The sequence below is a fragment of the Mustela nivalis genome (genome assembly GCF_964662115.1).
Source record: "Mustela nivalis genome assembly, chromosome: 3".
In the NCBI taxonomy this organism is placed as follows: domain Eukaryota; kingdom Metazoa; phylum Chordata; class Mammalia; order Carnivora; family Mustelidae; genus Mustela; species Mustela nivalis.
This window is the reverse complement of record NC_139022.1, coordinates 42,582,768-42,610,350: the sequence shown is the minus strand read 5'-3', so window position 1 is coordinate 42,610,350 and position 27,583 is coordinate 42,582,768.

Here is a 27,583-nt window from a genome sequence, read left to right as displayed (position 1 = left end):
TTAGCCTGAGTCATTTACTGTTTGAAACCAAATGTCCCTTAATTTGGATGCAAATTAGCTTCAATATGATCATTTCTTCCATTTTATTTATTGAAACAGTATGGCCTAGAAAGAAATAATATATTTCTCTGACTTTATACTGAAACAGTAAGGGATATACTTAAACTCAGTAGGTATACTATATCCTTGATTAATTAGGAAGGTGCAGGAAAAATGTTTGGGTGTATAAGCAAAAGATCAGACTTCAAAACAGTCAAACTGGATTTTATCTCTTACTGCCACTTAGCAAATTCACAGACTTTCTTAGTCAATGTTCTGTCTTAAAAATGGATTTCATAATACTAAAGTAATCCTAGTGGGGAGGATAATGAGATGCAAGTAAAAACACATTGCTTAGCTACTCAAAAGATTCATTCATTTTTGGTATTTGCTTTACCTTTGATTATCAGTAGTTTGAGTAAGATGTGTCTGGGTAGGATTTTTTAAAAATATTGTTTGAGATATGCTGAGCTTTTTAAAAAAGTTAATTATGATAAAACTCATCAGAGAAGTCCCATGTATACCCATCACCCCCTTTTCTTCAGCATAGTTATAGTTCATTACCAAACAAAGGAAATTGACTGGAACAAAACAACTAAGCACATTGCAGACCTTACTCAGATGTTACTGTTTTTGTGTGTGCTTATATTTTGTCTTTTTATAATTCCATGCCATCTTATGCCCTGTATAGAATTATAATATACATATCACTGCAGTGACAATACAGAAACGTTCTGTCATCCCAAAGCACTTCTCTGAGGCTGGTCTTTATGGACACCATCCCCCCACCTCCCAATTGTCCCTTGCCCCAACTCCTGACCGCCACTTCTGTTCTCCATCTCTGTAGTGTTTTCATTTCACAAATTTTATGGAAATGTAATCATACTGTATGTCAACTTCTGAGACTGGAATTTTCCACTAAGCATAATTTTCTTAAGATCCAGCCAAATTGTTTGAATACACTGATACTTCATTACTTTATTGCTGAGGAGTATTCTATTTAACTCTGTAGAGCATTGCGACACATCCCATGTTCTAAAGTCCTTGGCCATTTATGACTAAAAAGCTGCTGTGACATTCGTGCAAAGGTTTTTATGTGGGTATCAGGTTGCTTCCTCCTAGTGTAATGCCTAAAGGTGTTACAGTATAAATATTAGTATAATGTGTTATACATTACAAGTATTAGTATAATATATTAATATAATTATAAGTATAGATATAAGTATTTTTAAGCCATTTTAAGAGATATGCAGTAGTTATTTGTGGTTGTTTGAATTCGTGTTTTCTTGTGACTAAGGATGTTGACTATCTCTCTTCATGTAATTGACATTTGCAAATTCCCTTTTTTGAACTGTGTGTGTAGGTCTTTTACTTCTTTTTAAATTAGGTTGCTTTATTATTTGGAGAATGATTTGTATGTTTTAGGTATCAGTTACCTGTGGGTTATGTGGTTTGCAAATCTCTCTCTTCTGGTGGCTTGTCTTTTTTGTCCTCTTAACAGGGTCTTAGGCCTAGCAAAAATTCCAATTTTTAGGAAGCCAAATATATCAACTATTTTTTATTATGGATAACACTTTTGGTGTCATGTCTGAAAACTTGTTCTCTAAATCTAAGTCCCAAAGATTTTCTGTGTCTCTTGCAAAATTTTTAGGCCTTTCCATTTTTCATGTATATTTATGATCTATTTGAGTTCATTCTTATACAACGTATGAGGTTTAGATGGATAACTTACGGTCCCTGATGTCCATTTTTTCCAATACTATTTTATAAAAAGAGCTTTTCCTTGGGGCACATGGGTTTCTCGTTTGGTTAAGTGCCTGCCTTCATCTCAAGTCATGATGCCAACGTTCAGATCCAGCCCCACATCCTGCCCCCTGCTCAGCAGGGAACCTGCTTCTCACTTTGCCCTCCCCCTCCCCCTGCTTATGCTTGCTTTCTCTCAAATAAAATCTTTAATTTTTTTTAAAGGGATGTTATTCCAACACAGAATTGATTTTGTAATCTTGCCCACAAATGATCTAATCACATTTGTGTGGATCTTTTTCTATGTTCCCTATTTCAGGTTCCATTGATCGGAGTGTCTAGATATTGATTTGCTACTGTATTGATTGCTATATATATTGAATAAGTCTTAAAAATGGACAGTATGGGGCGCCTGGGTGGCTCAGTGGGTTAAAGCCTCTGTCTTCGACTCAGGTCATGATCGCAGGGTCCTGGGATCGAGCCCCGCATTGGGCTCTCTGCTCAGCAGGGAGCCTGCTTCCTCCTCTCTCTCTGCCTGCCTCTCTGCCTGCTTGTGATCTCTCTCAATAAATCTCTCTCAAATAAATAAATAAAATCTTTTTTAAAAAATGGACAGTATGGTTCTTCCAGTTTGATGTTTCTTTCTAAAACTGTTTTAGCCATTCTAAGTCCTTTTGTGTTTCCACGTAAATTTTAACATAAGCCAGTACATAGATAAACAAAAATCTTGGGTTTATATTGAATCTGTAGATCAAAGAACTGACATCTTTAATATGCTAGGCATTCCAAACCATGAATATTATATGTGTCTCCATTTATACTTATTATATTTCGGTCTCCTTTGAGCTTTTTTAAAAAATTTCCTTTTCCCCCCACTTATTAACATATAATGTATCAGTAACCCCAAGGGTACAGGTGTGGGAATCGTGAGGCTTACACACTTCCCATCACTCACCATAGCACATACCCCCTCCAATGTCCATAACCCAATGCCCCCTCCCTTCCCACCTCCCCCAGAAACCCTCAGTTTGTTTTGTGAGATTAAGAGTCTCTTATAGTTTGTCTCCCTCCCAATCCCATCTTGTTCATCTCTTCCTTTCACTACCCCCCAGACCCCCACTTTGCTCTCAAATTCCTCATATCAGGGAAATCGTAGGATAACTGTCTTTCTCTGATTGACTGACTTCACTCAGCATAATACCCTCTAGTTCCATCCATGTCATTACAAATGGCAAGATTTCATTTATTTTAATGGCTACATAGTATTCCATTCTATATATATATATATATACCACTGTTTCTTTATCCATTCACTGTTGATGGACATCTAGGTTTTTTCCCATATAATTTGTCTATTGTGGATATTGCTGCTATAAACATTCAGGTGCACGTGCCCCTTTGGATCACTATGTTTGAATATTTAGGGTAAATACCCAGTGCAATTGCTGGGTCATAAGGTAGCTCTATTTTCAACTTTTTGAGAAACCTCCACGCTGTTTTCCAGAGTGGTTGTACCAGCTTGCTTTCCCAAAAAGAGTTTAGGAGGCTTTCCCTTTCTCTGCATCCTCATTAGCATCTGTCCTTTCCTGACTTGATAATTTTAGCCATTCTGACTGGTGTGAAGTGGTTTCTCCTTATGGTTTTGATTTGTATTTCCCTGATGCCAGGTGATGTGGAACACTTTTTCATGTGTCTGCTGGCCGTCTGGATGTCTTTGCAGAAATGTCTGTTCATGTCCTCTGCCCATTTCTTGATTGGATTATTTGTTCCTTGGGTGTTGAGTTTGATAAGTTTGTTACAGATTTTGGATACTAGCCCTTTATCTGATATGGTGTTTGCAAGCATCTTCTCCCATGCTCTCAGTTTTCTTTTAGTTTTCTTGACTGTTTCCTTTGCTGTGCAAAAGCTTTTGATCTTGAGGAAGTCCCAATAGCTCCTTTCTGCCCTTGCTTGCATTACCTTTGGCAGTGTTTCTAGGAAGAAGTTGCTGCGTCTGACATCAAAGAGGTTGCTGCCTGTGTTGTCCTCAAGGATTTTGATGGATTCTTTTCTCACACTGAGCTCTTTTCATCCATTTTGAGTCCATTTTCGTGTGTGGTATAAGGAAATGGTACAGTTTCATTCTTCTACAAGTGGCTGTTCAATTTTACCAACACCATTTGTTGAAGAGACTGTCTTTTTTCCAATGGACATTCTTTCCTGCTTTGTCAAAGATTAGTTGACCATAGAGTTTAGGGTCCATTTCCAGGCTCTCTATTCTGTTCCATTGATATATATCTGTTTTTGTGCCAGTGCCATGCTATCTTGATGACGACAGCTTTGTAATAGAGCTTAAAGTCTGGAATTGTGGTGCCACCAACTTTGGCTTTCTTTTTCAACATTCCCTCTGACTATTTCAGGTCCTTTCTGGTTCCATATAAATTTTAGGATCATATGTTCCATTTCATTGAAAAAATTGATGGTATTCTGATACAGATTGCTTTAAATGTGTAGGTTGCTTTAGGTAGCATAGACATCTTCCCAATAATTGTTCTTCCAATCCATAAGCGTGGACCATTTTTCCATTTCTTTGTGTCTTCTTCAATTCCTTTCAGGAATACTTTATAATTTACTGCATACAGATTCTTTGCCTCTTTGGTTAGGTTTTTTCCTAGGTATCTTATGGTTTTGGGTACAATTGTAAATGGGATCGACTCCTTAATTTCTCTTTCTTCTGTCTTGTCGTTGCTGTATAGAATTGCAACTGATTACTGTCCATTGATTCTATATCCTGACACTGTACTAAATTCCTGTATGAGTTCTAGCAGTTTTGGAGTGGAGTCATTTGGGTTTTCCACATAAAGTATCATATCACCTGCAAAGAGTGATCGTTTGACTACTTCTTTGCTGATTTGGATGCCCTTAATTTCTTTTTGTTGTCTGAATGCTGAGGCTAGGACTTCTAGTACTATGCTGAATAGCAGTGGTGATAACGGACATCCCTGCCGTGTTATTGACCTTAGTGGAAAAGCTCTCAGTTTCTTTCCATTGAGAATGATATTCACTGTGGGTTGCTCAGAGATGGCTTTGATGATATTGAGGTATGTACCCTCTATTCCTACACTGTGGAGAGTTTTGATCAAGAAAGGATGCTGTACTTTATCAAATGCTTTTACAGCATCTATTGAGAGTATCATATGGTTCTTGTTCTTTCTTTCATTTTTGTATTGTATCACATTGATTGATTTGCAGATGTTGAACGAACCTTGCAGTTCTGGGATAAATCCCACTTGGTTGTGGTGAATAATCCTTTTAATGTACTGTTGGATCCTATTGGTTAGTATTTTGGTGAGAATTTTCATGTCATGTTCATCAAGGATATGGGTCTATAAGTCTCTTTTTTGATGGGGTCTTTTTCTGGCTTTAGGATCAAGGTGATGCTGGCTTCATAAAATGAGTTTGGAAGTTTTCCTTCCATTTCTATTTTTTGGAACATTTTCAGGAGAATAGGAATTAGTTCTTCTTTAAATGTTTGGTAGAATTCCCCTGGGAAGCCTTCTGGCCCTGGGCTCTTGTTTGTTGGGAGATTTTTGATGACTGCTTCAATCTCCTTACTGGTTATGGGTCTGTTCAGGTTTTCTATTTCTTTCTGGTTCAATTTTGGTAGTTTATACGTATCCAGGGATGCATCCATTTCTTCCAGATTGTCAGATTTGCTGGTGTAGAGTTGCTCATAATATGTTCTTATAATTGTTTGTGTTTCTTTGGTGTTGGTTGTGATCTCTCTTCTTTCGTTCATGATTTTATTTGTTTGGGTCCTTTCTCTTTTCTTTTTGATAAGTCTGGCCAGGGGTTTATCAATCTTATTAATTCTTTCAAAGAACTAGCTCCTAGTTTTGTTGATTTATTCTACCGTTTTGTTGTTGTTTGTTTGTTTCTATTTCATTGATCTCTGCTCTGATGTTTATTACTTCTCTTCTCCTACTGGGTTTAGGCTTTTTTGGCTGTTCTTTCTCCAGCCTCTTTAGGTATAGGGTTAGGTTGTGTACTTGAGACCATTCTTGTTTCTTGAGGAAGGCTTGTATCGCTATGTATTTTCCTCTCAGGACTGCCTTTGCTGTGTCCCACAGATTTTGAACCATTGTGTTTTCATTATCATTTGTTTCCATGAATTTTTTTCAATTCTTCCTTAATTTCCTGGTTTACCCACTCACTCTTTAGTAGGATGCTCTTTAGCCTGCGTGTATTTGGGTTGTTTCCAATTTTCCTCTTGTAATTGAGTTCCAGCTTCAGAGTATTGTGGTCCGAAATATGAAGATCTTACTGCTTAGGACCTGATTTGTGACCCAGGATGTTATCTATCCTGGACAATATACCATGTGCACTAGAGAGAATGTGTATTCTGTTGCTTTGGGATGGAATTTACTGAATATATCTGTGATGTCCATGTGGTCCAGTGTGCTATTTAAGGCCTTTCTTTCCTTGCTGATCTTTCGCTTGGATAATCTGTCCATTTCAGTGAGGGGAGTATTAAAATCCCCGACTATTATCATATTATTGTTGATGTATTTCTTTGATTTTGTTATTAATTGGTTTATATAATTGACTGCTCCCATGTTAGGGGCATAGATATTTAAAATTGCTAGATCTTGTTGTTCAATTGATATTTTGAGTATGATATAGTGTCCTTCCTTGTCTCTTATTATAGTCTTCAGCTTAAAATCCAATTTATTTGATATAAGGCTTGCCACCCCAGCTTTCTTTTGATGTCCATTAGCATGGTAAATTGTTATCCACCCCCTTACTTTAAATCTGGAGGTGACTTGGGGTCTAAAATGAATTTCTCGTAGAGAGCATATTGATGTTCTGTTGTTGTGTTGTTGTTGTTGTTGTTGTTGTTGTTTTTTAATCCATCCCAATACCCTATGTCTTCTGATTGGGGGCATTTAGCCCATTTCCATTTAGGGTAACTATTGAAAGATATGAATTTAGTGACATTGTATTGTCTTTAAGGTGACTATTACTGCATATTGTTTATGTTCCTTTCTGGTCTACTACTTTTAGGCTCTCTCTTTGCTTAGAGGACCCCTTTCAACACTTCCTGTAGGGCTGGTTTGGTGTTTAAAAATTCTTTTTTTTTTTTTTTGGTACGTTCTGGAAGGTTTTTATCTCTCCTTCTATTTTCAATGATAGCCTAGCTGTATATAGTATTCTTGGCTGCATGTTTTTCTTGTTTCGTGCTCTGAATATATCATGCCAGTTCTTTCTGGCTTGCCAGATCTCTGTGGCTAAGTCTGATGCCAACTAATATTTTTACCATTGTATGTTACAGACCTCTTGTCCTGAGCTCCTTTCAGGATTTTCTCTTTTTTGCTAAGACATAAGTTTTACTATTAGATGACAGGGTGTGGGCCTGTTTTTGTTGATTTTGGGGAGGGGTTCTTTGTACTTCCCAGATTTTGATGGTTGTTCTCTTTGTCATATTAGGGAAATTCTCTACTATAATTAGCTCCAATATACCTTCTGTGCTGCTCCCTCTTCTTCTGGGATCCCAATTTTTCTGTTATTGTTTCCTCTTATACTATCACTTATCTCTCAAATTCTCCCCTTGTGGTCCAGTAGTTGTCTCTCTTTTGCTAAGCTTCTTTATTCCCTGTTATTTGTTCTTCTATATCACTAACTCTCTTCTGCCTCATTTATCCTAGCAGTGAAAGCCTCCATTTTTTATTGCACCTCATTAATACCTTTTTGATTCCAGCTTGGTTAGATTTTAGTTCTTTTATTTCTCCAGAAAGGGATTTTATTTCTCCAGACAGGTTCCTCTAATATCTCCCATGCCTTTTTAAGCCCAGTTACCACCTCGAGATCTAACATGTTACCAATGTCCATATTGATTAGCTCCCTAGACTTCAGTACTGCCTCTTGTTCTTTTTTTTTTTATTTTTTGTGGTGAGTTTTTCCACCTTGTCATTGTATCCAGATAAGAATATATAAACGATAGAATAAGATACTAAAAGGGTGGCAAAGACCACAGAAAATGGTACGCTAAGCAAATCAGAAGAGTCGCCAAACTGGGGGTAGAAGAAAAGGGGGTACAAAGAAGTCTAAAAAAAATTTTTTTTAAATTAACTGTGTGTAGGTATATATACATATATATGTATATATGTCTAAATATAGGTATATATATGCATATATATGTGTATATATATACCTATATTTAGGTATATATATGCATAGCATATATATACCTATATTTAGACTGATGAATAGAACAGAGTCACTCACTTGATTTTGGGTGTATTTTGGTCTCATAGAAGAAACTACATACCAAAATTTTAAAGAAAGAAAAATTTAAATGTATACCAAAAAAAGGATAAACACGATGAAGGGATGGAATATGACTGTAAAGATGAAAATAAAAAAAATTTAAAAAATCTAAAAAAGGAATTGATAAGATAAGTTGGTTCAAAAAAGAAATAAAAGGTGGAGAGAATTTGCTCAGTCTGGAAACTAGAACAACACCTTGTGCTAGATTTAGGCTATATTTTGATCTATTAGGAGAATTGTATCCCAAATTTTTTTAAAAAGAAAAACCTGTATGTATATGAAAAATAAAGTTAGATACAATGAAGGATAAAAATGACTATAATAGTGAAGGTTTAAAAACATATTTTTAGAGTGTATTGTTAAGTTAAACTAGGTAAACATTAAAAGAGGAAAGTTTAATAAATTAGAATAAAAACAATTAAATAGATTAACTTTGCAAGACTAAATGTTCATGGGGAGAAACCCATGAATTCCATGCTTTGCTTTCCCCTCCTCTGGAATTCCTTCTGTTCTCCTTGATCAGTGAGCTTGGTCTTAGCTGAGTGTTCTTAAGGATCTTCTGGGAAGGGGCCTGTTGTAGTGATTCTCAAATGTCTTTGCCTGAGGCAGAATTATGCCACCCCTGCCAGGGGCTGGGCTACGTTATGTGCTCGAGTTAGCTCTCGGGAGCTTTTGTTCCCTGAACGCTTTACATAGAGCTCTGGAGAAGGGAAATGAAAATGGCATCCTCTTAATCTCTGGCCTGGAATAGCCGAGAGCCCCAGATGACACTCTTTAGTGCATGCACCCTCAGGAAAAGCGCTCAATCCTCAATCACTCCTGTCTCCCTGGTCTCTGGTCGTGCTCCAAGCTGACCCGGCCTATGACCGAGTTCCTCCATCTGTGGCACACAGCCCCATTTGGAGTCTCCAAACCCAGCAGATTCCTGCCTTCAGAGAAGGAAGGTAAGTCTCCCCTGGATCTGCCACTTGTGGTTTCCCTGCTCAAAGAGCAGTGGCCTGATTGTGCCGATTACAGTTTAAGGTAACCCTAAGTTGAGAGCTCACTCCTCAGCTCTGTCTCTGTAGCCGGCTTCCCTGCTCTGATACCTGCCAGCTCTGCCACACTCAGACAACCCTAATCTTTCTGTGACCCCATGGGACCTGAGACCACAATGCCCCCACAAGGGCTCCACCCCCACTAGGCCTCTGGTGCAATGTCCCTCAGTGGTGCAGACTTTTAAAAGTTAGAATTTTGTGCTCCGTTCCTCCTCCACTTGCCGAGGACTGACCCCTATCTTTCAACCTGATCTCATATCAGTCTGCTACTACTCTGCCATCTTGAATCCTCCCTTGAGGGTTTTTTTTTTTTTTATCAGCACTTGTACATTTTATTATACAGATCCTGTGCATGTTTTAAATGTTTCATGCACAAGCTTCTTGAATTGGTAAATTTGTCTTTTACACAATTTGAAAAATCTTTAGCCCTTATTTCTTGAGATATTTACTGCACTAATCTCTTCTTTCCTTCTGGGACACCAATGGCCTGAATATTAGAGCTATTGACATTATTTGACAGTTGTCAGAGGCTCTGTTCACTCTTTTAACATTTTGTTCTTTCCCTTTTTCAGATTGAATTTTTGTTTATCTGCCCTCACATTCATTGACTCTTTCCTTTGTCATTGCCATCCTGCTCTTTGGCTCCATTCATAATTTTTATAATTTAGAATATGGTAATTTTCAGTTCTAAAATTTCCAGTTGGCTCTTATTGCTTGTCAGTTTTTAAAATACTGTCATTTTCCACTCCTTCCAAGTTAATCTTTACCTCATTTACCACAGTTAATAGTAGATGGAGTAAAGTCTTTTCCTGAAAATTCCAGCATCACTGTCATCCTTAGATGGGCATCTGTTGGTTACCCATTCTCTTGACAGTTGATCATATTCTCTGGTCTTTGTTTATTGGGTAATTTAGGATGTATCTAATATATTTTCAGTATTACAGAGAAAGATTTTCAGGGCTATTAAAGTTCTCTGGTAAATGTATTTTATATTTTTTGTGTGCAAATGCTAAGTTCAGAGTGCAAGATTTGTATCATTATATGTGGGTGATGGTTTCAATGTCAGTTCAGTTTTCAAAGCTTTTGCTATGCTCCCTCTATTCCCTCTTGAGGGACATGCACCACTCGGGTTAGGGACTTGGCACAAAATATTCAAAATATTTTTCATTCATTTTCAAGTTTTAGTACAGCTTATTTGAAACTAAGTCATATGGAAATAGTGGGTTTTAAAGGATTCTTAGATGTTTAAAAATATACCATTTTTATCAATCTGATCTTTGCAACCAACTGGCATATTTCTTTAGCAACTGGAACATAGTATGCATTCTGCAAAGTCATAAATATTAGAGTTCCATAGTAGATTTTGTTAAATGGGCAAAGAAAAAAATTTTCTTATATGCTCCCAAGTCCATTTTTGACATCTGCAATTTATTCTTATTTCCTTTACAATGACTAATAATTCTAATGTGTATTTAGATCATATCAACTTGATTTTTTCCCGTTTGCCTATAAAAGTGTACTTATATTTGGTTCTGAAATTAAAAATCCTCCTCATGCTTATCTTTATTTTCCCCCTCACTTCCAGTATACTTAATGTTAAGTACAGAACAAAATAATTTTTTTTTAAAGTCTACTACTTTCTACAATGGCTACCACAGAGTGACTTAAGTATGGAAAATTTCTGTTTGGTATAATAGGGAGAGCTCTTTAGTTTTCCTGCATAGTGTCTTATAAAACACTTATTTGTATTATAGTATCATACCTTCATTTGAAGTCCACACTATTTTTTACACCATGTAACTTTTCTTTATGTGGCATGGATTTTTAAAAATGTTTGCCATTGCTGATAGCATGACTTAGGAAGAGTTTGCTTCATTTTTATCTTTAAAATTAAAAATCCAGTGTGCCTGGGTGGCTCTGTGGGTTAAGCCTCTACCTTTGGCTCAGGTCATGATCTCAGGGTCCTAGAAGTTAGTCCCACATCCAGCACTCCACTCAGTGGGGAGCCTGCTTCTACCTCTTTCTCTCCTGCCTCTCTGCCTATTTGTGATCTCTCTCTCTCTCTTTGTAAAGTAAATAAATAAAACCTTTAAAAATTTTTCAAAAAGTTAAATTAAAATTCAAAGAACTCTGCTATGTCTAACTGCTGTAAATCCCATCCAGTGTATTATTTTTTTTAAGATTTTATCTCAACATGTGTGATTTTTGAGTCTCTTTAATATCTTCTATGTCTCTACTTTATTCAATATTTTGTTTAGTTTCTTGAACATATGGAATATTACTAGTATAATTATTTTAATGTCCTTATCTACTAATCTACCTTCAGTGTGGTGTGATTTTTGGGTCAGTGTTGATTAATATGTGTTTTATTTTCTTGCATCGCAGCATGCCTGATAATTTTTGTTTGAAGATCAGGCCTTGTAAATGTTATACATTGACTGTTGAATATTTAAATCAATATTATACATATTGTAGAATGTTTTCCTAGGATAAGATTAGATTACCTGGAAACACTTTGATCTGTTTGGCTTAACCTTTAAACTTTGTTAGCTGGAACCAAAGCTACATTTGTTGTAGGGTTGTAGGGTTAAATTATCCCCTTCCTACTATTAAGGAAAGACAAGTTTATACTCCAATCATTGCCCATATATTGATGAATATTCCACTATAGCTTTTAGGTATAGGAAGAATATTCCACTATAGCTTTTAGGTATAGGAATTGTTTGCAATGCTGTGTCAACTACAAACTTTCCTCCCTCTAATACTTTCAGAGCAATTTTTTTTTCTTTTAGCTAATCTTGATTAAGTTCATCACATATATTCCCTTATTTGTACTCAGCTCAGTATTTGAATGGGACTTTCTAAATAAATTCAGACTCCCCTCTCTGTGCAGCTCTCTTCTCTTGTTCTTATATTTTACAAACTCTTGGTTCGCTGGATTCCTTTCACTCCCAACCCTGCCTCAACTTCAGGAACTCCAGAAGACTCTCCCTAGAGTTACCTCCCATTGCCTTGCCCTTGAAATTTCCTCTAGAATGTAGGCTGGAGCAGTTTTAGGGTTTCCTTAATTAATTTCCTGTCAAGTATCTCTGATTCACACTGCCTGATATTTTAAGCCCTGTTAAATATTTTGCCCCTTTATTATTGTTTTAATGAGAGATCTGGCTGTTTTAATCCTTACTTTAACTGTAAATTTTATTTTTATCAAAGTAAACCATAGTTATTTAAAATAACTTTCTTAAAAGAAAAGAAAAGAAAAGAAAAGGGTTGCCTGGGTGGCTCAGTCAGCTAAGCGTCCAGCTCGAGATCTCGATCACTTCCTGATCTCAGGGCTGTGAGATCGAGCTCCACAGTTGGGCTCTGCCATGGGGTTTGATCTCAGGGCTGTGAGATCCAGCCCCAAGTGGGTTTCTGTGATGGGCATAAAGCCTGCTTAAGATTCTTTCCCTATCCCTCTCCTTCCCTTACTCCCTCTCCCCCCCTTTTTAAAAATTATTTTTATTAACACATAATGTATTCTTTGCTCTAGGACTACAGGTCTGTGAATTGTCAGGCTTACACACTTCACAGCACACACCTTGTCACATAGATTCCCCAATATCCAAAACCCAATGACCCTCTCCCTACCCCCCCACCACCACCCAGCAACCCTCAGTTTGTTTGGTAAGATTAAGAGTCTCTTATAGTTTACCCACTTCTGATCCCATCTTGTTTCAATTGTTTTTTCATACCCCAGAAACCCCCACTCTAACTCTTAAATTCCTCATATCAGAGAGATCAGTTGATAATTGTATTTCTCTGATTGACTTATTTAACTCAGCATAATACCGTCTAATTCCATCCACATTGTTGCAAATGGCAAGATTTCATTTCTTTTGATAGTTGCATAGTATTCCATTGTATATATATACCACTCTTTTTTATCCTATCTTCTGCTGTTGAACATCTAGTTTCTTTCCATAACTTGGCTATTGCATACATCACTGCTACAAACTTTTGGGTGTACATGCCCCTTTGGATCACTACCTTTATATCTTTAGAGTAAATTGTGCAATTGCTGGGTCACAGTGTAGCTCTATTTTCAGTTTTTTGAGGAACCTTTCTCCTCATCTTCTCCAACATCTGTCATTTCCTGACTTAATTTTAGCCATTCTAACTGGTGTGAGGTGATATCTCATTGTGGTTTTGATTTGTATTTCCCTGATGCTGAGTCATGTAGAGCACTTTTTCATGTGTCTGGCTGGCCACCTGGATGTCTTTGCAGAAATGTCTGTTCATGTTCTCTGCCCATTTCTTGACTGGATTATTTGTTCCTTGGGTGTTGAGTTTGATAAGTTCTTTATAGATTTTGGATACTAGCCCTTTATCTGATATGTCATTTGCAAATATCTTCTCCTGTTCTGTCAGTTGTCTTTCCGTTTTCTTAACTGTTTCCTTTACTGTGAAAAGCTTTTGATCTCAATGAAGTCCCAATAGTTCATTTTTGCCCTTGCTTCCCTTGCCTTTGGCAATGTATCTAGGAAGAAGTTGCTGTGGATGAGGTAGAAGAGGTAGTTTCCTGTGTTCTTCTCAAGGATTTTGATGGATTCCTGTCTCACATTGAGGTCTTTCATCTATTTTGATGTGTGGTGTAAGGAAATCGTCCTGTTTCATTCTTATGCATGTGGCTGTCCAATTTTCCCAACACCATTTGTTGAAGAGACTGTCTTTTTTCCCATTGGGCATTCTTTCTTGCTATGTCAAAGATCAGTTGACCATAGAGTTGAGAGTCCATTTCCAGGCTCTTTATTCTGTTCCATTGACCTATATGTCTGTTTTTTTTGCCAGTACCATACTGTTCTGATGATTATAGCCTTGTGATAGAGCTTGAAGACTGGAAGTGTGATGCCACTAACTTTGACTTTTTTTTTTTTTCACCATTCCTCTGGCTATTTGGGGTCTTTTCTCTTTCTATATAAATTTTAGGATTATACATTCTATTGCTTTGAAAAAAATTGATGGTATTTTGATATGGATTACATTACCAATGTCCGTATTGATTAGGTCCCTAGCCTTTGGTATTGCCTCTTGTTCTTTTTTTTTTTTTTTTTTTTATGGTGAGTTTTTCTACCTTCTCATTTTATCCAGATAAGAATATATGAATGAGAGAATAAAATACAAAAAGTGTGGGAAAGACCCCAGAAAAATGTATGCTAACCAAATCAGAAGAGGCTCCAAACTGGGGGGAAAAGAATAGGGATAAAAATAAACTAAAAATGCAAGCTGGTGCAGCCACTCTGGAAAACAGCATGGAGGTTCCTCAGAATGTTGAAAATAGAACTGCCCTATGACCCAGCAATTGCACTATTGGGTATTTACCCTAAAGATACAAATGTAGTGATCCAAAGGGGCACATGCACCCGAATGTTTATAGCAGCAATGTCCACAATAGCCAAACTATGGAAAGAACCTAGATGTCCATCAACAGATGAATGGATCAAGAAGATGTGGTATATATACACAATGGAATACTATGCAGCCATCAAAAGAAATGAAATCTTGCCATTTGCGACAACATGGATGGAACTAGAGCGTATCATGCTTAGCGAAATAAGTCAAGCAGAGAAAGACAACTATCATATGTTCTCCCTGATATGAGGAAGTGGTGATGCAACATGGAGGCTTAAGTGGGTAGGAGAAGAATAAATGAAACAAGATGGGATTGGGAGGGAGACAAACCATAAGTGACTCAATCTCACAAAACAAACTGAGGGTTGCTGGGGGGAGGGGGTTTGGGAGAAGGGGGTGGTGGGATTATCGACATTGGGGAGGGTATGTGCTTTGGTGAGTGCTGTGAAGTGTGTAAACCTGGTGATTCACAGACCTGTACCCCTGGGGATAAAAATATATGTTTATAAAAAATAAAAAATTAAAAATAAATAAATAAATAAATAAATAAGTATATATATATACACACATACATGACTGATGAATAGAACAGACCCATCCATTTGATTATTTGATTTTGTGTGTATTTGGTCTCTTAGAAGAAACTACATAGCAAAATTTTAAAGAAAGAAAAACATATATATATATAAAAAGATAAGGATAAACATGATGAAGGGAAGAAATATGACAGTAAAGATGAACAATTTTAAAAATTCTGAAAAAGGAATTGATAAGTTGGTTGGAAAAAGAAAGAAAGGAAAAAAAATGTGCTCAGGCTGGAGACTAGAAATATGCCCTGTGTTAGATTAAGGGCATATTTTGATCTATTAGAAGTAGTGGTATCCCAATTTTTTAGGCAAAAAAGACCCTGTGTGTATACAAAAGATAAGGTTAAATATAATGAAAGATAAAATATGTTTATAATAATGGTTTAAAAAATTTTAATAAAGGTATTGTTAAGATAAACTAGTTAAGGAACATTCAAAGAGGGAAGAGGAAAAGTTTAGAATAATAAAAAAATAAAATTAAAAAAAATTAATGTAACTTTGCAAGATTAAAGGATCATGGGGAGAAAGCCATTAATTCCATGCATTGCTTTTCCCTAGCTCTGAAGTTCCACAGTTCTGGTTACTGTGTGAACTTGGTCTTGGCTGGTTGTCCTTGCTGATCTTCTGCAGGAGGGGCCTGTTGCCTTGACTCTCTAGTCTTTGCTGGAGGCAGAATTGTGCCGCCCTTCCCAGGGGCCGGGCTGAGTAATCTACTAGAGTTCACTCTCAGGAGCTTTTGCTCCCTGAACACTTTCCTTACAGCTTTTAGGACAGGAATGAAAGTGGCAGCCTCCCAATCTCTGGCCTGGAGGAGCTGAGAGCTCAGGACCCCACTTCTCAGTACGCCCTCAGAAAAAAGCAGTCAATCCATTCCATCTCCCTGGTCTCCGGCCCCACTCTGGGTTTACCAGCCTATGTCCTAGCATTTCTTTCTGGTGCATGGCCCCCTTTGCAGTCTCCAAACCAAGCTGATCCATGCCATGCTGCACCTCTAGAGGAAGGTGAGTCTTCCCGGATCTGCCACTTTGCCACTTGTGGGGTTCCTGCTCAAAGAGCAGTGACCCAACTGTGGCTCAGATCATGGTTTAAGGTAACCCCAAGCTGAGAGCCCCCTCCTTGTCTCCACCTCTGCAGCCAGCTTCCCTACTCCAATACCTGGGAGCTCTGCCACACTCAGACACCCCTGGTCTTTCTGTGACCTACAGGTCCTGAGATCACACTGTCCCCGTGAGGGTACCACCCCCACTGAGCCTCTGGAATAATGTACCTCAGCAGAGCAGACTTGTAAAAGTTCCCATTTTGTGCTCCACTGCTTCACTGCTTGCTGGGAGCTGGCCCTTCCCCCCACAGTCTGTCCTCCCATCCCTTCGGATTCACTTCTCCACATGTCCTACCTTTCAGAAAGTGGTCAATTTTCTGTTCCTGGAATTGCTTCTCTTCTTCTTTTCTATCTCCTGTTGAGTTTGTACGTGTTCAGAGTGGTTTGATAACTATCTAGCTGAACTCCTGCAACCTGATGTCATTTCAGTCCCCTAGTCCTCTGCCATCTTTCCTCTATGTTCCTCCCAGTCCTGCTCTTTAAAAAACAAACAATTATCTTATATAAAATTATGAAAGTAATAATATTTTATTCTAAAAAAGCAATTGTTTTCAAGCCTTTTAGCTTTTTTTGGGTACTTGCTGCCATATGTTGGGATAATATGCTTTTGCAGATCTTTATAAAATTTTAGGTTAATAGATAAATTAACTCCTCCATGTTTGATCATCCCTTATTTATAATATTTGCTTAAACTTTTTATGTGTACATATGCATGCACAAAATTTCCAGATTTCTTTTAGTTCCATTTTTGCAAACTTAAATTCTCTAATCTTTTGCTTTGAAGGCTTGATTTGACTAAATCAGGATTATTTATTACAGCTCTATAATTTTTCTTCCCTAAGAAGACATGTAATTATTACAATTACATGTCTTCTGTTTACAACTTCTTTTTTCGGGCATTTTTTTCCATTTCTAGTTCAGGAATTCTTGTGTGACTATTCAACAGAACTATAAATCTCTCTGAATGCCACTCTTCACATATTCTGAAACATCAGATGAACAGCCTCATATTTTCCTTTGAGGCATTCCAACTACAGTCCTTTCTTTCTGAGAAACTATCTGGAATAGTTACTTGCCATATCTGCATGAATATACTCATGGAATATATTTTCAGTGCTCTTAGTGGAAGTTAGGTTTGATGGATCCTGGTCTATCTGTCTTCGGGTCTATTCTATTGTTTTAGAGGAGTAAAACTTCCAGGAATTTTCTAAGAAAGAGAGTGTTTGGAGAACTTCAAAGTCCGCCAATGCCTTTATTACTTGTGTTTCACTCAGGGTTTGGCTTGTCAAATGTTTTAGAGCAAAGCATAGAAGGTTGGCTAGAACTGCTGTGACTCTAGGCAGGACTTGCTAGCTCATGGCTTGACCGTGGGGTAAATGAGAGAGTACTGGCCATTTTCAATTTCACATCTGTAGGGATTGCCTTTGGTGTCATTTCACTTCTCGACAGGAGTGGGAAAATAAAAACAAACAAAAAAAAAACAACCTTAAAATTTCCAGCTTGGGAAAATGTGTACTTACCAGAATATTCCTGAAGCCAAATTATTGAAAGAGAAGAAAGAACAATTCTGTCTGAAGTAGTTCAATCAATTTCCCCATTTTCATAATGTATGTTTCCCTCCCCATTCGTCCTATTTTTGGTTTTCCTATTTTTGTAGCCAGCTAGGGTGTTCTCCAACAGTGGTTCTTAAATATTAGCATGCATCACAAACACCCCGAGTGCACAATATAGTTAGCAGGGACACATTTCCAGAGTTTGTGATTCAGTAGTAATGGGACCTGAAACTTGCATCCTGTTGATGTTGCTGGTGGAAGGACTGCACTCAGAGAAAAACAGCTCTACACAAAAACTTGCAAATGTTACCTATTCTTTCCCTGCAACTGTAAAATTTCTTTTGCATGTATTTCTCAGTATATGTTATTAAGATACAGTAACAAAATTTGTCCATCCCATGTGTTCCAATGAGGGACCATTACCTGTTGGGGTAGGTTTAAGTCTTTGAAAGGGAAATTTGACCAGTTGTCTCTCACAGTTCCAGATTCCAAACCAGAGGTCACTTCTTCATGCAAAAAGGGACCTTAGTGTAGTGATCACAAGTTTGAGCTCTGGCACCAGGCTTCTAGGATTCGTTTTCTATAAACGTAAGCTAATTAAGCCTTCTGCTTATCTTATGCCATCCAGTCTGGGAATAGCTCAATAGATTGTAAATCTTGGTGTGATTGTGAAAATTTCTTTAGATGATAAATGATGAACATTTAAAGCAGAGCCTGGTCCACAGTGGGCTTTCACTGGGCTGCTTGTCATCAACAGATCATCAGCCTTTTCTTTATCATTATGGATAAACTTGTGTGACTAGTAATTGAATTTGGGATTCCAGGTTGACTTAACCAAAAGCAAACTTTTAGCCATCACAGCATCCAGCTGAACAGCTGTGCCTCTGCTGTGCAGCACATAAGGAGCCAGGGGGCCATATGTGAACATCAGAACCCTGTTGTCTTCTCTACCTGTAGGTAATAAAATCCTTTGTTGCTATCCCACAGGTCTTGTATCTTCTGCCATCATTCATGAAACTGGCTAGGGGTGCCTGGGTGGCTCGGTGGTGTTAAGCGTCTGCCTTTGGCTCTGGTCATGATCCCTGGGGGTCCTGGGATTCAGTTCTGCATTGGGCTCCCTGCTCAGTGACATTTCTGCTTCTCGCTCTCCCTTTCCCCCCGCCCCCTGCTCTTGCATGCTCCCTGCTCTGTCAAATTAAAAATTTTAAAGATAATAATAAAATTTAAAAAAGAAAGCGAATCTGGCAGCTAACTTTCTGGCTTTCAAGTGAGGGAAAACTCAGAACTTCCATAGGTTTTGATAATTTTTTTAATGCTGGTAAAAAAAGGTTATACTATCCATTTGTTGTAGCATTCATGGTGGTTTTTTTTGTTTGTTTGTTTAATATTTTCCTTATTTATTTGAGAGACAGAGCACAAGCAACAGGAGTAGCAAAGGGAGAGAGAAAAGCAGACTCCCTGCTGAGCAGGCAACCTGATACGGGACTGGATCCCAGCACCCTGGGATTGTGACCTGAGTCTAAGGCAGATAATTCACGACTGAGCCACCTAGGTGTCCCTTGCTATTAGCTACTTTTACCATCCCATTTATAGCATCTTTCTGGAATAATCTAGGATAATTGTCCCATCTCAAGATCCTTATCATAATCACAGTGGAAAACTCCCTTTCCCCTTTTTTAAATGAACAGGATGCTGTGATGAGGACATGGGCATCTTTGTTGGGTCATTACATCAGCCTACCACAGGTGCTAACTGAAATTTCAGTATCAGAAACACGTATGTGCAGATGTATGACAAAGACATGTTTGACGTCTAGAGTAGCAGTAAGGAATGGTGGAAAGAATGTGGGCTTTGCTATCACTTGCAGCAGGTTCAGACCCCAGAACTGTCATTTGCCAGCTGCAGAACCGTGGCCAATGATTCATTGTCTCTCAAAGTCAGTTTTATCATTTCTGAATGGAGATATAAATAAAAGGTAAATTGAATGGTTCTTATGAAAACCACACATATCATACCTAGGGTATTGTAAAGTACTCGTTATTGATATTATTATACAGATTAATCAAAGTCATTCATACTGTGAATTACAGTTCATTTATAAAATTTGACTTTAATTATAGTCTAAAATGACAAAAATTACTGTTTGGCTACTGCCTCAGTTCCATATTAGATACTTTTGTTGCTAGTTATTTAAGCACATCTGTACAATTTAAAATGAGTAAAAGTGTTTAGCATTTAAATATGGAGATCAAGGGAAGGTCAGAGAAAATTATGACTTTTAGATATTTAGGTTAAACTTGACCTAATCAATAGGGCTTTAGTTTGGCATATAGGGTGGGAAAAGCTGTTCCAAGGGGTGAGCAGAGTGAAAAATGGGCACAGACAAATGAATGTACACATGTGTCATGTGCCCTTTCAGATTATATAGTCGTAGATGAGAATGCTTTGGTTGTTTTTGCTGATGTTCAGAATATAAACTCATGCAATTAGGAACTTCCTTTTTGAATGAGAGCAGTGACTACAACATCCCATGCTATATCAGTTCACCTTTTACGTGAGCTCTAATTAAAATGGAGACATGTCAGAATGGCTAAAATTAACAAGTCAGGAAATGACCGATGCTGGCAAGGATGTGGAGAAAGGGGAAACCTCCTACACTGTTGGTGGGAATGCAAGCTGGTGCAACCACTCTGAAAAACAGCATGGAGCTTCCTCAAAAAGTGGCAAATAGAGCTACCCTATGACCCAGCAATTGCATTACTGGGTATTTACCCTAAAGATACAAACATAGTGATCTGAAGGGGCACGTGCACCCAAATGCTTATAGCAGCCATGTCCACAATAACCAAACTATGGAAAGAACCTAGATGTCCATCAACAGATGAATGGATAAAGAAGAAGAGGTGGTATATATATATATATATATATATATATATATATATAGAGAGAGAGAGAGAGAGAGAGAGGTGGTGTGTGTGTGTGTATATATATATATATACACACACACAATGGAATATTATGCAGCCATGAAAAGAAACAAAATCTTGCTATTTGTGATGACATGGATGGAACTAGAGGGTATTATGCTTAGCGAGATAAGTCAATCAGAGAAAGCCAACTATCATATGATCTCCCTGATATGAGGAAGTGGAGATGCAATGTGGGGGGTTTGGTGGGTAGGAAAAGAATAAATGAAACAAGATGGGATCGGGAGGGAGACAAACCATAAGTGACTCTTAATCTCACAAAACAAACTGAACGTGATGGGGGGGAGGGGGTTAGGGAGAGCGGGGTGCGGTATGGACATTGGGGAGGGTATGTGCTATGGTGAGTGCTGTGAAGTGTGTAAACCTGGCAATTCACAGACCTGTATCCCTGGGGATAATAATACATTATATGTTCATAAAAAATGAAAAAAAAAGTTAAAAATGGAGACGTGTTTTCAAAGAAGAGCCCAGTTGCTTTGGGAATCTGTTCGTTCCACTTTTGCTCAGAGCCCCATATTTTTATTTCATAAATAGCCATTAAATGAGAAATTTAGTTGAACCGTTTAGTGTGTTACCTGAAGTATAAACTGTCCGCACTTCAAACGAGGAGAAAAAGAGGAAAAAGGAAGGGCGAAGGAGGCAGAGGAGGAGGCAGAGATGGAGATGGAGAGGAAAAAGGAGCCGAGAAAACCAACTGGCACGCTGGTATTCATTCATACTCTTCTGGTCCAGCCACCTGTCTGCAGAGGGCTCTGCTCTGTCCCACCATGTTCTCAGCATGCGAAGACTCAAATGAATGGGCTCAAGAGAGGGAAAACCAGTCTAGCTGGAGAAGGGGATTGCTGTTTGAAATGAAGAGAGAGCCGTGGGGACACAACAGAGACCGAGAGGCCTGCCACGCTGGACAAGCTAGTCATTTAGCGGGATTGACGTTGAGGTGCCAGTTGGGGCCCTGGTGGGGCGGAAGGTGGGATGCACACATCAAAACAGCATAGGCCCTCATTCCTGTGCATGGACTTGGTCCTTTGAGAGCTCTGTCGTCCCCATCTCTCATTAGCTCCTTCCTAAAGACTTTCCTTTTTTGCCTCTCCAGCCTCGTCCCACTGCTTTCATAACCCTCCTTCTTAGCCATTCGGCTTCCAGAGCCCCCACCTTTACCTTCCCAGCTGTGCATCGGTCCAACCATTAGTCTTACACCTCCTGTGTCTGGGCTGCCCAGCACTGCCCGTGAAGGCTGCATGTTCCTGTGGATTTGTGCCGCTGTCTGAGAATCTCTGGTCTCCAGTGACAGCGAGTCCTAAAAAGGACGTCTGCCCTACACGTCACATCGGGCCACTCTCCAATCCCTTAGTCTGCAGCCCTTGCGCAGGTTTTGCATGTGCTTTATGGCATATGAAGATCGCCTGCATTTTTAGCACACGTATACCTGCCGATAACTCAGTTACACCACCACGGAACAGCTGTTTGTTCCTGAACTCCGTGTAAATAAATAGTATCGTGTGCACTTTTCTGTGTCTGACTTCTCTTGTATTTGCTTAAGAATGGTAATGTTTTTTCACCCATGAATGTTTGGAAGAATTCATTAGTCCAGCCTGCACTAGACTATTTGTGCCTGAAGCTTTCTTCCTGGGAAAGTTTTAAATTATGAATTCACTATCTGTAGTAGATGCAGGACTTTTTCGATTTCCTTTTCCGCTGTAAAATTGTTTTCCTCAACGAATGTATCGGGTTCATTTCTGTGTCCAAATCGGCAAAAGATTTGAGGTGGATTGCAGTTTTCCCAACAGGTGTCTGCATACTCTTTTATTTAATTTCTTAAACTACATGGTTATTTTGAAGACTTTGAGGGCTACCTTTAAAGTGTGTGTTCTGGATGAATCTGTTTATATTTATTATCTTAACCTCTTGATTGTTAGTCACTTTTTTCTTCCTTCCATGTCTAGATGATATTATTATTAGTATTACTATTACTATTATTACAAGTCCTACTATTATTATTATTTATTGAGTACCTGTCATTTCTGGGAATATGTTAGAGAGGCTGTAGATCATGTGACCTTTACCTAAAGTTGGTTAAAAAAAAATTTCTGGTAGATAATTGACTTGCCATTGGTACATCTGATTTCCAAGACTGTTTTGAATGAGTCTATTTCTGTTTTGTGGTATTGCTAAAGACGGTCTCTTGCTTCTAGGGCATTATATTTCTTTTTCTCTTGATTGAGTGTCTGAGGTATTTCCCAGAGTTTCTCCATTTTGATGAGGCTTGAACCACAGTGTCTCTTCTTTTGTGTTTTGTTTGGATTTTTTGGCATCAGTATCATACCACCTTAACTACTGTAGTTTTATAATAACTCTTGTATATGATAGTGAAAGTATATATTTATTTTTTGTTTTCACTATTATCTGGGCTATTCCTGGCCTTTTAATTTTCCTCTACATTTTAGAATCAGGTAATAAACTTCCCCAGATGCACCCCCCCCCCAAAAAAAAACAACTTCTGCTGGAATTTGTAGTGTCACTACAGTGGATTGACAGCCTAATTTGGAGAGAACTGTCTTCTTGAAAATCTTCCACTACATGGAAATGGTCTCTCTTTTTGTTTCTTTAGGTCTTTTCAAGTTTTTCTAAGTAAGTTTTACAGTTTTTCTGTAGTAATAGTAGGTAGATTTTATAAAATTTATGCCTAGTTTTTTTTCTTTTGTTTTGTTTTTAATTACTATACAGTACATCATCAGTTTTGGATGTAGTGTTCCATGAGTCATTGTCTGTGTGTAACACCCAGTGCTCCATGCAATCCATGCCCTCCTCACTACCCATCACCAGGCTCACCCATCCCCTCCCTCCTCTCCCCTCTAAAACCGTCAGTTTGTTCCCAGAGCTTATGCTTAATTTTTGATGGTTTCTAATAATAACAAATGAAAAAATTTTTCAAAATAACATTTTACAACTTCATGTGACTGATACCAAAAAAAAAATTGATGTTTATATATTGATTATGGACTCAGCAGCTCCAAAATTGTGGATTCAAACAGTTTCTCTGCAGTACTCTTTTCTGTATTTTAATATATACATTTGTCCAGCTGTGCATATTAGATTTTTTCCCTTTTATTTTTGTTAAGCATAATTTTGACTTATTAATCTTATAGCCCTGGATAGATTCTCCAGTGCAGTGTTGAAAGTAAGACACTTTTTTCTCATTCTCAAGTCAGGGAAAAAGCTTACAATATTTTCTCATTGATTAGGTTATATAATATAGTTTTAGGTTTTTTTTGTTGTTGTTAAGATAACTTCATGAGTGTAAGGAATTTCACTTCTATTCCTCATGTGATAATTTTTTGTTTCATTTTTTCATTATATATATTGAATTCTTTTAGAGGTGTTTTATTATTTATTGGTATGATTACATTATTTTTACTATTTAGTTTCTTAATATGGTGAATTACATTGATTTTGGAAATACTAAACTTAGATACTTGAAACAAACTTGGTCATGGTATGCTGTGTTAGATTTGTTTTGATAATACTTAATTTAAGATTTTGTATCTCTATGAGAGAGATTGTTATAAGATTATCCCATTAATGCATTTGTCATGTTTCAGTATCATGGTTACAGTAACTTAGTAAAAAAAAAAAGTGGGAAACTTCCCATCTCTGTATCTCTCCAAGATTACAAGATTGTGTATAATACTGGCATTGCATTTCTGAAGTATGAGAGAAAAATACACAGAGGAAGTCATCCAATTTGGGGGCTAAACCTGTTAAAGAGCAATTAATCAGAGATTCTGTTTATTTATTAAACAGAAAAATGTTTTGATTTTAAATTTTGTGCAATTTTTCATAACTTGTGTTTCTCAAGGCATTCAACTCTTGAAGCTACATTTTCAAATTTATTGGCCTACAGTTGTTCATAATGTAGTCTATCTCTTCCGTATTGGAAAGATCTGTCTGGATGTTCCTTTTTCATTCCTCGTAGTGTTTGTCTTTACCTTTTGACTTTTTATTTTGATCATTTTTGGTAGGGAATTACCAATTTTAGTAGCTTTTCAAAGAAGTAACATTGATTTTGTGGGAGTTTTTCTATATTACAAATTTTTACTTTTTTTAAAAAATGATTTTAAAATATTTATTTATTTACAGAGAGAGAGAGAGAGATCACAAGTAGGCAGAGAGGCAGGCAGAGAGAAAGAGAAGGAAACAGTCTCCCCACTGAGCAGAGAGCCCGATGTGGGGCTCAATCCCAGGACCCTGGGATCATGACCTGAGCTGAAGGCAGAGGCTTTAACCCACTGAGCCACCCAGGAACCCACAAATTTTTACTTTTATCTTTATTCTTTCTATGTTTTAACCATCACTGAGTATAGTTTTGTTTTCTACCTCCTTGAACTCTGCCCACCAATATGAACTACTGATACTCTTCTTTTCTAAAACATATATTTAGTACTATAAATTTTCCCATAACATTGCTTTTAATATCTCCCACATACTTGAATATTGCATTTTAATAAAATTGAACAAACAAATGAATTTCCATTTTTAATGATTATTCAACTATATTTAGAAGTGTATTGCCTGATTTACAAATATAGGAATATTTTCTAGTTATTTCTTCAACATTCTTAGCTGAAATATAGTATGATCAAAGATAGTTCTGTGTATTTTCAATTCTTTGAAGTATGTTAAAACTTACTTCATGACCTACGATGTGTATTTTGCTGTTATATGGTGAGTGTTCTACATATGTATCAAATACATCTTTATGAATTGGTGTGGTGTGTCTGGCTGGCTGAGTTGGTAGAGCATGTAGCTATTGATCTTGGGGTCATGAGTTCAAGCCCCACAGGGGGAGTAGAAAAAAAAAAAGATGATGTGGTATTTTACCTGAATAGCCTATTGATTACTATGACAAGCATATGAAAATCTGCTTCTATAAATATGGACTTGTTTATTTCTCTCTTCTGTTATGCCAATTTTACCTGTATGTATTTTGATGCTGCTGTTTGGTGACTGGAAATTAATAATTTTTATATCTTCCTGAGGACCTGGTATTTTTTAAATTATAAAAATATTTTTCCTTAAAATCTAACTGTGGTATTTTCTCTAACACTTTTTGGCATTTATTTTCCCAACTACTAACATTACAATTTCTATTCACATTTAAGTGAGTCTCTCTCAAGAGATCTGTAGTTGCATTCTTAAATCCAATCCATTGATTTTTTAATTTTAATTGGCATATTTTCCCTTTACATGGAGCACAATTGTATACAACTGATGTATATATGATTTGAATATATATATTTATTTGAATATATATTTATTTTCAGGTTGAATTTATCCCATATTCTGTTCAAATTCTCCTTCCTTCCTTCCTTCCTTCCTTAGTCACCACAGTGTAGTTGACATTGTTATGCAAGATGGTAGTGCTCAGTGAAGAACTTCTTTGTTGTAAGGATCCTGGGACAGCTTTTGGCCATTACTTCTTGGGATACGGTCTCAGCTGCAGAAAGCTACCTCCCCCAGTTTCTTATCCGTCCACTGGAAGCCACACACAGTTACTGATGCTGTAGGACAACGGCTTGGCCATCTCAGCTTCACTGGGACGCGTCTGAAAGCCCATTCTAGCTCCAGAGTTCTCTGTATTTCAGAGTCGTCCTTAAGCCTTAACTGAAGCTCGGGTCCTCTCTGTCCACTCCTTCTGCCTCCCCCTTCATTCCACAGCTGTTGACCACAAGGGCACTTCTCACTGAATACTCTGCACACTAGTGTATATTTTATTATGTTCTCATGAGGTTGTGACAATACGAGTAGCTTTCACCTTTCAAATCACTCCATTTTTATTAACTTACCTAGACAATAGGAGAGCTTTTTTGAATATATGGTTAAATATAAATTGTAAATCAAAGATAGACATGGAGGTAACCTCCCTGTATAGAAAGCCCTCTCAAAGATAAGCAAACAAACCATGAGTGTCTATGAATGTGGTGTGTGTGTGTGTGTGTGTGTGTTTGGATGCCATTACCATAGAGTAAATTGTGAGGTGAAGAATGGGAAAAGATTAGACAAGTCTGCTTACAGTGCAAGAGACCTAGCTTAAATTGCATAGAGGAGACCAAGGGAAGCATTTGAAAGAACCATGGTTGATAAGCGTTACATTTTTTTCAATATTTTATTCATTTATTAGAGAGAGAGAGATAGACTGCATGCGAGAACACAAGCTGAGAGGAGGGGCAGAGGGAGAAAGAGAAGCAGACCCCCACTGAGCAGGGAGCCTGATGCAGGGCTTGATCCTAGGACGCTGTAACCAACTAAGCCACCAACGCCCCCCAAGTGTTGTATTCTATTTTATGGAATGGATTGTGCTATCAGTTTGCAAATTGGGGATATTGGAATAATCAAGGTGATAAATGAAAAGACTATGGAACGTACTCATATATTTGAACACTCTTTGCAACAAACTGCTATTAAGGTGGAGACTGTGCCCCGAAATGCTTGCCTTTTTAAAGGTGATGTGGAGGGGAAAGAGAAATTGAGCATTCAATTCTTACCAAAGGAAAAAATATAAATTGGCCTTGGCTATCTCAGATTCTAGTTGGTTTGCTCTTAGGTTGACAGACTGAAAAAAAAAAGAAAAAAAGTCTGTAAACAAGAAAGGTCTGGGTCAGAGAAAACTTATTTGAAATGTGGTAGTTTGTGTGTTAGCTCCCAGGAGATACATAGGCAACAAAACGAATGCAGGACTTGCCTGGCATATATAGTGCCTTTCCCCTGGCAAGTAGACAGCTGCTTATTTACAAACTTCATTTTCATAGAGAGCAGTTCATTTATTGGCTCTCCTTAATATCTATTG